This window comes from Schistocerca americana, chromosome 2, assembly GCF_021461395.2.
Source record: "Schistocerca americana isolate TAMUIC-IGC-003095 chromosome 2, iqSchAmer2.1, whole genome shotgun sequence".
Classification (NCBI taxonomy): domain Eukaryota; kingdom Metazoa; phylum Arthropoda; class Insecta; order Orthoptera; family Acrididae; genus Schistocerca; species Schistocerca americana.
In genome coordinates, this window is record NC_060120.1 from 518,210,760 (window position 1) to 518,221,236 (window position 10,477).

Sequence of the window (10,477 nt, forward strand, 5' to 3'; positions counted from 1 at the left end):
ATCAGCTGCGACCTGTGAAAGTGTGCACCAGACACCAATTCGAACCCGGGTCATCACGCGGAATCAGCGCCAACCAGTGAAAATATGTAGCGGACAGGTATTCGAACCCGGGATATCCTGCTTACTAGACACGAACGTTAACCACTGCGCCATCCGGGATACAGAGCTATCGCAACTGCACGAACTATCTCGGCACGCCTCACGTCCGATCCATATTCCTACCGAGCGCCACCTATACGCAGTCACTCTCTATTTTACTCTCATTCGCCACTCTGAGGTGGCCAATGGCCTCGCCGCAGCGGTAACACCGGTTCCCCTCAAATCACCGAAGTTAAGAGCTGTCGGGCTGGGCTAGTAATTGGATGGGTAACCATCCGGTCTGCCGAGCGCTGTTGGCAAGGGAGTGAGCCCTCGTGAGGAAAACTGAGGAGCTACTTGATTGAGAAGTAGCGGCTCCAGTCTCGTAATCTGACATACGGCCGAGAGAGTGGTGTGCTGACCACATGCCCCTCCGCATCCGCATACAGTGAAGCCTGTGTGGTGAGGATGATACGGCGGTCGGTCGGTACCGTTGGGCCTTCATGGCCTGTTCTGGAGGAGTTTATTTCTTCGCTGCTCTGAGATTCCCACAGGAGATCTGGCGTATTTGTGCAACCCAATTGAAGAAAGTGGATCCATTTCCCAGTTAGGCCTACTAATTATATGAATGCGTGGTGTCACTACTTTGGGACATGTCCGACAGAACAGACACCACGTATTCGTATAACTGGGGACTTAGCGCAGGGGACTTGTCTTCGGAAGGATGACAGTTCAGCCGGCCGCTGCGGCCGAGCGCTGCTGCTACGGTCGCAGGTTCGAATGCTGCCTCGGGCATGGATGTGTGTGATGTCCCTGGGTGAGTTAGGTTTAAGTAGTTCTAAGTTTAGGGGACTGATGACCTCAGATGTTAAGTCCCATAGACATAGTCCTTAGAGCCCTTTGAACCATTTCTTGAAGGACAGTATCCGTGCTCGTCTGATCATCCAAATTTTGGTTGGTGGAGACAGATGCCGTTAAGATTGCTTTAGAAGGTCACGGCCGTCTCCTCTACCACCGTTGCCCAGTCTGAGCTTGTACTCCGCCTGTAAAGACCTTATAGTAGACGAGGCGTTAAACCCTCACCTTCTACTGCTCACCCTTGTAACATTATAGGCAACTATTATACGAATACACACTGCAGCTGAGATACAGTATATAATGTCGCGCGTATTCTATCATGTGCGTCAGTTTTCACACGGCTGCAGTCAGGCTGGAGTACTAAATTTTGAACTCCTCTGCTAATTTACTGTGCGATGTGATGCTCATGCTGGGTTTCAAATCCGCTTGTATCACTGAATCTTAATGGTTTAACTTTGACAGTTCACTTCATGTAAAATCTGTAACGAAAAAATGTTCCATTTGGTTATTATATACTTCTAGAGGGTAAGAACCCAATAGAGTATCATACACTTTCATCAAATTGTGAACGATAGTAGTTATTTTGAAAAGGGTTATAAATATTTTTCTTCTAATTGCACAATTTATCATGAATTTTTTTTTTCTCAAGTAGGAAACTAGCGATTATCAGATGAAAAGAGGTACGTCTAAAAACAGAACGAAGAACACTAAATTGTCAATAGGTACTGTAAGAATGCGTACCAACAGCGACGTAAACACACACACCACCAGTCTAGATCGTTGCGTTGTACCGTTGTCTCATTTGTGATTAATCCTCGCCGAACACTTATTTCATTTTTTCTTTACTTATAACAATGTTATGCTGGTTGAGAGACAGCCTTTGCAGACCTCTTGTTTACGTGCCCTAAGCAACACAAATGTACCGCAAGAACTTTCGATATCAGCCGTCATCCGGTCGGCCGCTCTGTAAGATACACGCGCCTTTGGTCACGCCGCTGCGTCTCCCAAAGCCGCCATCGCGGCACGACGGCGCTACCACGAACGCTTACGCCGCCGCCAATGACATGCAAGCATCGCCTCCCGTGAGCTCCAGCGGCGGGTCTAGTTAAGTACAAACAATCTACCTAAGTTCCGAAATCGACGCACACAACTCCCATGTTGCCCATTTACCATTTCATAACAAGTACGACCGCTATGATGGTTTACAGCGGCCAGAGCTCTTCAGCTACCCTGTAGTCTTTGTACTGAAGACTATCTGAGTTGTAAACTTTTGTACGTGTATATATTTTAAAATTCAAAATCTACTTTTAGGTTTGGGTTGTTTGGGGGAAGAGACCAAACAGCGACATCATCGGTCTCATCGGATTAGGGAAGGAGGGGGAAGGAAGTCGGCTGTGCCCTTTCAAAGGAACCATCCCGGCTATTGCCTGGAGCGATTTAGGGAAATCACGGAAAACCTAAATAGGATGGCCGGACGGGGGATTAAACCATCGTCCCCCCCAATGTGAGTCCATGTGCCAACCACTGCGCCACCACGCTCGGTCCACTGTTAGCAACTGACGCTGCAACTGCAATAAATCAAGTTACTTTTGCTATTTGATATTAGATGCAGAATAATTTAATGTCAGAATTATTTGTCCATGAACCGTATCTGTTCCTCGCTTCTGTATTCACTACATAACCATAAGACGTGCAAAGGAAGTTACAAGAAGTACGAGAAAATGATTCTCATACTTTATTTAGTATTAAACACAAGTCAGTTCAAAAGGTCAGCCAGAAAGCACTCAGCGATCAGAGTCGCCCTCAAGATTTCATGTTAGTTGACGCAAAACATTTTCCACATACTAGGGTTGACTGAAAGGTAATGCCTCCACCTTTGTAACTCTTCAACAGTTGGCAGCATTGGCATACGCAGGTACTGGCTTGTTCCGTAGCCTCCTCCCTACAGCTCCAGTTGGCGGGAAGCCTTAGCATTGAACCGTTGTATTGTTATAGTGTAAAGTATGGAATCCTGCGCAGACGGTCGCTCATTGCGATTTAAGCAACGTGCAGTCATTGAATTCTTAACGGCAGAAGGTTTCACCACAAAGGAGAGTCAGCAGAGAATGAAAGCAGTCTATGGTAATTGTGCTGATGTGAGTACTGTGCTTCGTTGGGCGAGAAAGTTAGCAATCACCGATTTTCACAAGCAAAATGTTGACAGATTGATTCAGAACGATTCAGGACGATCGGCGTATCACTCAGAGCGAAACTGCAAGCACAATCGGCATTTTACAAAAACGTGTGGGTGTGAGACGTGGTTGCGGAAACAGAGTGTCGACTTATTTCGTGACGCGTTCGGAAAACTTGTTCATCATTGGCAGAACTGTATCCAATTGGCTGGTGATTATATGGAAAAGTGAATATTGTTTGTTAAAGATCACATTCTAAGAATTATTTCTGCGTTCTATTTATTAAAATATTCTCATCCGAACCGAATTAACGAAGATGGAGGCATTACTTTTCATTCAACTTTCGTATACCTGATTCAGAACTTTTTAGGACATTGTTACCTGCTCAACATTTACTGTTATTAGCTATGCAGTGCACTTTTTGTGCCTCATCAGTGTCATGAAGTTAAACAAACTGTTTTTGCATTCTCAGATTTTTAGTTTTTCTCTTCTTTACGTTATTTTCTGTTGGTTCCGTCGTAAGCCTCGTCTTTTCAATTAATTGTTTTGTTGGTACTGAAAATTTTGTACGGATAACGTTTATCACATTTTGTGTTTCTGGACCGTTAACACAAACTTAAACACATGAGTCACAAGGGTTCGTGAAATCTCACTGTACAGATGTTTATTTTAAAAGAGATTCATGACATTACGTTAGAAATTATCAGTTAACACACATAACACAATAACGCTTTGCAACGGTGGTATGATGCCACAACATCACTGACTTTGGCGGTATTCGAGAACAGAGCATAAGCCACACGAGGTGCATGAATTTGTGCCGAAATGTAACAAAGAAAACTTGGTGTCCATCAGCCAGTTAATCTGAAACAAACGGTAGGCGTCGTTACCCAAAGCCTTTGTATCGTAGCCCAGGTCAGGATAAGTTTTGCTTTAAAAACAAAAGAGTATCAATGTCATAAAACGGAATTTTTATTTCCGTTCCAAGTATGTCTTTAGGTAACAGGTTATGACTTGCACTTTCTGACTTACGCTTTTCGCTGACATGAAACGGAAAGAAAACGCTGTTTTATGGTAGTCATTCTTCTTTTATTTAAAACTAATGCAGTATCGGCTAAATGAACTACACAATATAAACAGGTAGGAGGCACGGCAACCAACGTTTGGGGTATCACTGCGTCAGCCATGCCGTTCGACGAATTAAACACAAGTCAACGGAAGTTGTAATGTTTGCGTTTGGCAGAAATTTCCTTGGTCCCACAAAAACAAATTTTAAAGTTTATTTTGCACAATATTCGATGCTCATGCAGTGAAGACAATTGTATTTAATTTAAAATGGTCATTACAGTCAACTCCGTAAATATAGTCAAATTTACTCTCATTGTAGTGAAAGCTTTGCTGAACACACCCAAACATGTAGTTCTACATCTACGTTGTCTGGCAAATTTAAATGAATCATCTAAGTTATATCGTCCAATTTTGGATTACGCGTGTTCAGAGTGAGCTAACGCCGCTTCCGACAAGATTCAGATGCGACAAGATCTACATGACACAGCCTGGCGACGAGCGCTATATATAAGACCTGCACTTTATTAGGATTGCTAAGCTGCACTCCTCCTCCAGCGATACGAGATGCTGGCAACCAAATTTGATCTTTTCTGCGATAACTCTCGAAACCGGCACATTTGCAACCTCGGGACGTGTGACAGGAACGAAGCCTGGAAATACGAGTACAGCCGGCCTTCGTCACTACTGAGGGATTAGGACCACTCATTTCCAAGTCATTAACATTTCAACCTACTACGCGCAAGCCCTCATTATCTCGCTAGTCATCAATCACTACTCCCTTACCCTCTGTCTGCCGTAATGCCATATCGATCTATGCCCGGATAGTTTAAGGTAGTACCCAGGCGTGCAGTATCGAAGTATATTCCAACAGGCAAACGCTTCACAGTTTGTCCCAGTCTGAAACATCGCACAGTTCACAGTTACAGAGGGGAGACGACTAAGACTGAAAATTCATTTCCGTGAAATAAAATGTAACAGCTCTAGTAAGTGTAGTTCGTATGAAATGCTTAAGTCTTATTGGCAGACACTCCCGTGTCCGCCATATCGGTTTAGATGAACACACTGTATTTCTCAGATTTTACTTTCCACTGTTAACGCGACTAATTTTAACAGTTTACGTGTGTGTGTGTGTGTGTGTGTGTGTGTGTGTGTGTGTGTGTGTGTGTGTGTGTGTGTGTGCGGGTGGGGGGGGGGGGGAGGAGTGTATTCCCATATGAGCTCCAAAAGGCATATTTTAAGGCGCAGCGCTTTATCGGTTAACGCGTAACTATCGAGTTAGAAAGTGTAGTAAGTGTTGAAAACAAGAAACAAGTAACAAAAATTTCTGATTTTTAAAGAGATATAAACCGATTATTTATTTTGCTTTCTTAAAGGAATTTGGTTGTAAGAATAATTAAATATTTTCCGCCTGATTTTGTATTAGGAGACTTCATATATTTAACATTTTCCTGCATTATGCTATTTTTTGCGGTAGTTCTCTGAAAAGCAGAAAGATGGGGTTTTACTTTCTATACTATAAGTTATAAACCCAATGCATACCATGAGTTTCCATAATCCTCAACAAATTCACTAGACTAAATTTCAGCCAATAGTTTTGTGAATATCTGTTGTAAGTACGATGCGATTGTTTTGTTTTTACGAAAGAATTAACGTAGTTCACCATTTACTTTGAGTGAGAAGGTTCACAGCTGTGCTTTACTCGTCATGTACGAGGCTTGCACAGAAAGTAGTGCACCGTAATTTTTTTCTCATCCGAAAACAATGCTAGGAATGCGGAACGTTACGTATGTATTACTTAAAGTCCCCTGAGTGAGGGCGCCAAGTTTCCGTTATTTCTGACAGATAGTACCTGCAGTACAGTTTTAAAATGGCATTTGTAGGTGATGTGCGTTACAAGCAATGATGTACGTTACAGGCAACGTGCTTTCATTGAATTTCTGACTGCAGAGAAATAAACTGTGGGGAATATTCACCAACGCATGTGCAATGTCTACAGAGCATCTGCTATAGACAGAAGTACAGTTAATAGGTGGGCACGGAGGGTGAGGTCAACAGAATGCGGTTCTGCGGAGTTCCACGATTTGCAGCATCCGGGGAGACCATCTACGGCTCTCTCACCTGACATGTTGCAGCGAGCTTATGTTGTCATTTTCAAGGGTAGACGCATTACGACTCGGCAGTTGGCGCTGCTTCTGTCATTCAGCAAAGGAAGTTCACCATGGACAAGGATTGGTACCGACAGGACACACACGCACTTCCTGCACGCTGAAGGAAGGCCGTAGAATGGGTTGGAGATTACGTGAAAAAATATGGTGTGTAGATAAAACACCATTCTTTCATGTTTGTAATTCTCTCATTATGTTCAATAAAAATTGTTGAAGAAAAAAATGCGATGCATAACTGTCTGGGCAACCTTCATAAATGTAAACATTGCCGTAAATGTGCACTTTTACAATTTATTGTGTGTTTTAACCACTGTCAAGCATCAAAGGGTTGCTACTTAGTAGACATGCCAGTTTTCAACAAGGTGCAGTTTAGATGTGTATATTTTTGCTTGTGACGAACCTGTTTGTAATTTCATTTTTGACAAACCTGAGTAGAATGTGTAATATACGCTCCACTAGAATGTTAACGTAGCATGACTAACTAATGCACAATGTAACATGACGTACAATCAAAATGTTTTTGAAAATCTGAGGATGATAGTCTTAACTGTCGGACCCAGTCAACAAAAGACGTCTTGAATGTTATGTTGGCTGTAAAAAATTTCTTTAAAAAATTCTTACTTGAAGCACATGGAGTCTAAAAATGATTGTTTCCCTAACTTTCAAGACCCTTTACATCCTCATTGTCAAGCACTGAAATACCTCTAAGATGGTATTTTAATTTTCCTAAATCTTCAAAGATTAAGAATTCTTAAGGAGAAATGCAGTGACTTCAAATTAATTTATCCTCTTTTGTTATTTCATTTCCAACCTCCTATTACGATTTTCGCTACTCTAATCCTTTTTATAACTTACATTACACATGTTTCACATCACTTTTAAGTTATTCTATCATTGTTTACAGTTTTTTTTTCAGTGACAATTTTCCAATATTCTAGGTCATAAAAATCAGGACCTGAAAGTTACAGGTCCTTTTTATTATTGGTAAAGTGAATTAATTTTCCCTAGGGGCAGCCACCGCCCTCTGTCCCACCCCCCATGCGGGTATCTCTACGTGTGATTGTTACAGAACCACAGAGAACTGAGCAACAGCTATTAGTTGACTGAGTATGAAGGGCCGGTCTGTGTTTACTTTCTTAGAAGAAGAAAAACTTCTTTGCCAAGATCGCAATAAGAGTCTGCTTTGTGGATGAGCGGTTTCGGTGAACTATGTTACCATCATCAAATCTGTAATACCATTACAAAAGGTGCTACAAACTGTTTAAAAAATAATGCTAGATTAACCCATAGAGGACTCAATGACAACATACCTTTGTACAGGTTATAAAAATCTTGTGCCAGATGCACAGAAAATCTTTCCATTAAATCTCCAGATGCACAATATGTGGCATGAATGATGTGTTAGCACGTCAAAAATAAAAGTTAAAATTACTATATGCACAAATCGCTACGACATTGTATCCACATGATCACACGTTATGCTTACTAGGGCGCCACAAGACTGACTGTCAACAGCCAATGCGTGAGGTGACCTGACTCCAAGTGACTAGGTGGTAGAACACCACTGTATGTTAGCAATTTCTTTCTGTCTAACTCCTTTTTATAATATTTAAAAAAATTAATTTTATTTAGTATTTATGTTCGCGTTCTCTTGTCCTGTCATAAAGGTACTTGCAGTTTTGTGATGGTATAATGCATTTATCGTAAATATGATGCGTAGGGTGCCTAAACTATGTTTTGTCAGGAAGAAATCATCAGAAATTTGTTTTAGCATTTTAGAACTTTTATATTTGGAATCATGACTGGTTTTAAATTACGTATTTGACTTTTAATAGCAGTAACTATGCGCTGCAGTGACACCTGTCGGACTTATTGTCAGTTTACCTCAAGCCACTCTCGTGGCGCCCTAGTAGGCATGACGTGTAATCATATGGATGCAGTGTTGTGGCGATTTGTGTGGATAGTAATTTTAACGTTTACTTTCGACATGACAACACAGCGTTCATGTCACGTGTTGTGCATCTGGAAATGAAAGATTCTGCGTGCATCTGGCACAAGATGTTTATAATAACCTGTACGAAGGTATGTTCCCATTGATTCCTCTATTGGGTAATCTGGCATTATTTGTCAAACAGTTTATAGTGCCTATTGTAACGTTATTACAGATATGATAATGGTAAAATATGAGGATTACTATGAAGGTAAGGAACGATAGGTCGCGAAATTGAAACCACAGTGAAAATCAAATCGTTTTGTTTGCAACAGTTAGGTTATAACTTCCAGCTACTTATCTCCATAGTCGCCGATCCGACTTAGACGTTTTTCGTAGCGTCGTACCAGCTTTTCAATACCCTCGTTATAGAAGGCAGCCACCAGTGCTGTCCGCCAATTCTCTACGCTGGCCTGCAGCTCATTGTCTTTGCCAAAATGTTGTCTTCATAGCCAGTGGTTCATATGAGCACAGGTGAAACTCAGAGGGAGACAATTACGGTCTGTATTGTGGGTAAGCAAACATTTCCAATTTTAAAACGATGCAGGAGCATCTTCATTGCACCTGCAGAATGCAGCTGGACATTGTTTTGAAGAAGAAACCGCACGATAGTTACGTAGTGTTGGTTGCACAGCTTCAGGAAAAATTTCTCACCAGGCCCCCGTACTTGGCGGGAGACACTGTTGTTCTAGGTATCTTTAAGTGCTCCCTGTGTGCTCAGAACTAAAGGTAACAACGTAACGCGATCGATAGGCATACTAGAGACATTGCTCAACACATCTGCGGATTTTCACTGTGGTTTCCACTTCACGACCGATCGTTCCTTACTTTCCGAATAACCTTCGTAATTTACCGAAACCGGTCACCCACAATACAGAGTTTTATTGCGATCTTAGCTAAGAAGTTTTTCTTCTCCTAAGAAAGCAAGAGCTGTTATTTACACACCCCAAGCTGTTTGCGCTTATCGACAGTGACCGCAGTTTCGCTCGTAAGTGGTTCGCTACGAGTAAGGCGATACCTCAGTGCAACACGCCATTACGACTTCCGCGTGCCTCGTGCAGCTTCCAACCTATGCGTTTCCATTCGCGTCGCCGCTCTATGAATCACACAGAGCCTGTTCCGAAACTATTTATCATGCAGGCTCTCCTTTCCTGCGCACAAAAGGTTCTTGCCGCCGTAATGGAGGCGAGAGAGTGCACGGTGTTTAGCGTCGTTTCATGCTTGGGTGACTCGGCGGACGCCCCGTCCGCCGCAAGGATCGCCGGCAGCCAGGGAGTGAGTCACCTTAGCAGGCCGCAGGGTGTCTCCACAGGGCTGGCGGACGAGGATCGAGCTACCGGCTCTCACAAAGGCTGCTCGGTACTAGAGATGGGCAAAGTCGTTCATTCTTGGGAACTAGTCCACTTGTGATCGCTCTTTTTTGGGAACCGTTCATTTTTACTCGTTCACTGTTCATTGCGCTTGGTACATGGTTCTTATGAATAACTGAAAATTAGTAGCATAGGTGACTGAAGATGGAAGGCACCAAGAGGGGGACTTGCCTCCCCCATGGAGTACAGAGTTTTTATTCATAACAGAATTCTCACACACTTGTAATTTTCGTGATTCTGCAAAATATCTCGTTTAGCCAACTGTAACGTAATGTGGCTGCTCGGAATTAAATAATATAAGGTGGCGCTCGGAAAACCGGCTCCGAGTACGGACTGCTCGACAGTTACGCACGATTTGTTGACCGTTACGAGCAGAACAGATAAACATGTAATAATGAGGCAGTGAATAAATAACAAATAAGCTAATGCAAACAACTTCGAAACAACACATGACGATTGGTAAGCGACAATGAGCAGTCTAGTACTCGGGGCCGATTTGTCGTGCGCCACCCTGTGCCACTGAAGTAATATTGTAGGAGTTATCACATTCTCTTTACAAAATGTGACATCATACACTCGATTACGAAGTGCGGGCTTCATTCGGTTGTAAGTCGGTCTGTCTTCCATAACATCGAACATACTCTTTTACCTTGGGTCAAAAAAAGACGGAAAATGGCCACTCGTGTGTGTCGTGCCGACCTCCTCTGCATGTGTAATAACAAAAAATCTTGCCTTTTTACAAGTATTTCTTCTGCTGTTTATCGAAATAGTTAAGTA

The 10,477-nt window shown here is 42.5% G+C and overlaps 1 pseudogene; it reads left to right on the forward strand.

Moving 5' to 3' along the window:
• The first annotated feature begins 280 nt into the window (after positions 1-280).
• On the forward strand, positions 281-398 carry LOC124597147 (annotated as a pseudogene).
• The last annotated feature ends 10,079 nt before the right edge of the window (positions 399-10,477 follow it).